This window comes from Macrotis lagotis, chromosome 4 (assembly GCF_037893015.1).
Source record: "Macrotis lagotis isolate mMagLag1 chromosome 4, bilby.v1.9.chrom.fasta, whole genome shotgun sequence".
Taxonomy (NCBI): Eukaryota; Metazoa; Chordata; class Mammalia; order Peramelemorphia; family Peramelidae; genus Macrotis; species Macrotis lagotis.
In genome coordinates, this window is record NC_133661.1 from 27,000,212 (window position 1) to 27,002,920 (window position 2,709).

The window sequence follows — 2,709 nt, forward strand, 5'->3', positions numbered from 1 at the left end:
AGCTCTGTCTTCTGAGCCACTCAGCTACCCCACAACACACTTTTAAGGAGAGATAAAAGTGAAAGGAGAGAGAGAATAGAATACATGGGAGTGGGGAGGAATGGACTTGGGTAAAATACAATTAGCAGTAATAGCAACTGTTAGAAAAAATATTGAAACAACTTCTCTGACAGACTTAGGATAAAAAATGCAATACATCCCAGAGACAGAACTGATGGTATCTGAACACATATTGAAGTACAATTTCTCTCACTCTATTTTTCATGAGTGTTTTTCTATTTTTGTGGGGAATGAGGAATTATATTTACTCTTACTACAAGACTGTTTTAGTAATGTGTAAATAAATAAACAAATAATTTATCAAGCAACTTGCTAAGATAAATTGTAGGAAATTTGTACTTCACTGGTAGAAAAACACAATCTGTACACAGTAGACACTTTATAAATGTTTACAAATTGATGACAGGCAACTTTTTTTTCATAAATGGAAGCATGGAAGCCTCTATCAAAAATATTTGCTGGGAGGTATAGACAGTTCTTTAAAAAATGAACAAAAATCCTCACAATTAGAGTTATCCCAAAGAAGCATAATCTGCATCAATGAAGAGTGGAATCTTTCTCAATGGAAACTTTCACCTAAATTCTTCAAGCTTTTGTCTAAGGAATAGGGGTTACAATTCATATGCAAATTAGATGAGATCCTAGGCTCATTGCTTTCCTACTGATAGATGTTACAGATTACTTGCTGAAATCCTTTCCTGGTCCAGATAAAGAAATTTAGGACTACCACCTTATACCTCTCTGGCTATAAGACTAAGAAAGGAAAATGTTCAAAGTTGGAGGGAATGTGGGAAAACTAGGAAACTAATGGATTGTTGGCGGAGCCATGAGCTCATCCAAACTTCCTGGTGAGCAATTTGGAATTAGACCCAAAGGGCAATAAAAATGTGCACACCCTTTGATCCAGGAATACCACTACTAGGTCTGTATCTCAAGGAGATCAATTAAAAGGGTAAAAAATCCATATGTTCAAGAATATTTATTGAGTTCTTTTCATGGTGGCAAAGAATTCATCTACTGGGGAATGATTGCACAAATTGTGGTGTAGGAATGCAATGGAACACTATTGTTCTATAGGATATAATGAGGGACCAGACTTCAGAAAAACCAAGAAAGGGTTCGATGAACTGATGCTGAGAGAAATGAGGAGAACCAGAAGAACTTTGTATACACTAACGACAACATGGGGTGATGATCAACTAGGATGGACATGTACATTTTAATAGCACAATGATCAGAGGCAATTCTAAAAGACCTGTGATGGAAAATAGCATCCACATGCAAAGAAGAAACTGTGGAGTGTAAATGGTGACCAAAGCTTACTGTCTTCAATTTGTCAAAGTTGTGGGGATTTTTGCATTGTAAAATTTTAAAATTATTGTAAAATGTCGCTATTTTATCTCCAATGTTGTTTTCTTCCATTTGGATTTTATTCTTCTTTCACAAAATGATTAATATGATTCTATGCTGAGCGTAATTGCACATGTAAAGCCTACATCAGATCTCTTTCAGAAGGAAGTAAAGAAGGGAGGAAGTAAAATTTAATACCTAAAACCTTATTAAAGAAATAATTGATGGGGGAAAAAATCTCAAGTGCCTTTTGACCATGAACTTGATAATTCCTTCAAAACAAAGAAAAAAGAAAAAGAAAAGAAACTTGGGGGGAGGAGGGCAAAGAATTGCCACAAGCTGATTCAGGAAAAATGAAAGAACAAGGACTGGAACCCAAATCATCCATCTCCAAATTCAATGTTCTTTCCAGTGCACCGTTGTGGTATTCCATGACTTCTAAATTCCCTCCCAACATTGAAATCGGTGATTTGGTGCTTCTTCAGCTTTAAAAAAAATCAAATCAAAAATATTTTGAGAGGTTTTTATAATATAGTGGATAGAGAACTAGTCCTCTCTGAGACTTGGATTTAAATCTCCCACCTGACACATACTGCCTTATCACTCTGGGCAAATCACTTGAACTTTTAGTGCCTGTTATTCACAGCAAATCTTCCAAGGCCATGACTTTCTGGAACCATGCAAAATAGTTGCCTGAGGATATTGAGAGAGAGTAGTTTCTCACTAGGATTTCCCTATAGTTTTGAAGTTAAGAGATCAGTGAATATAATTTATTTGCATATTTTATTGCATATGTCTGTCCACACATGTGTATATATATGTGTGTGTGTGTGTGTATATATATATATATATATATGTGTGTGTGTGTGTGTGTGTGTGTATGTATAAATCAGTGTAAATATGTGTGTTCTCTATTGGATGAATCTGGAATTTTATTTATATCTTTATGGTATTTCTGCTGTTTATATGCAAGTCGCCAAAAATCAAATCATTCAAATTCTTCTCATAGCTAGGTGACTATGGATAGAACACTGACTTTGGACTTAGAAAAGTTGGAATTAATATCTTTTCTCAAATACATAGTGACTGTGTGAGCCTAAGAAATTTGATCAAATCAGTCTCAATTAATCATTCATAAAAGGAGAAATTACTATAATATCTATTTATTGGGGATCTAGGAAAGTTATATATGTAAAGAACTGTGAACCTATTATAGTAGTATATAAATTTTAACTTTTTGTAGCTCTTGTTGTAAGTATCTCTTCCCCATATTTTTGGTTTCTGTTTAATTTTTCACAA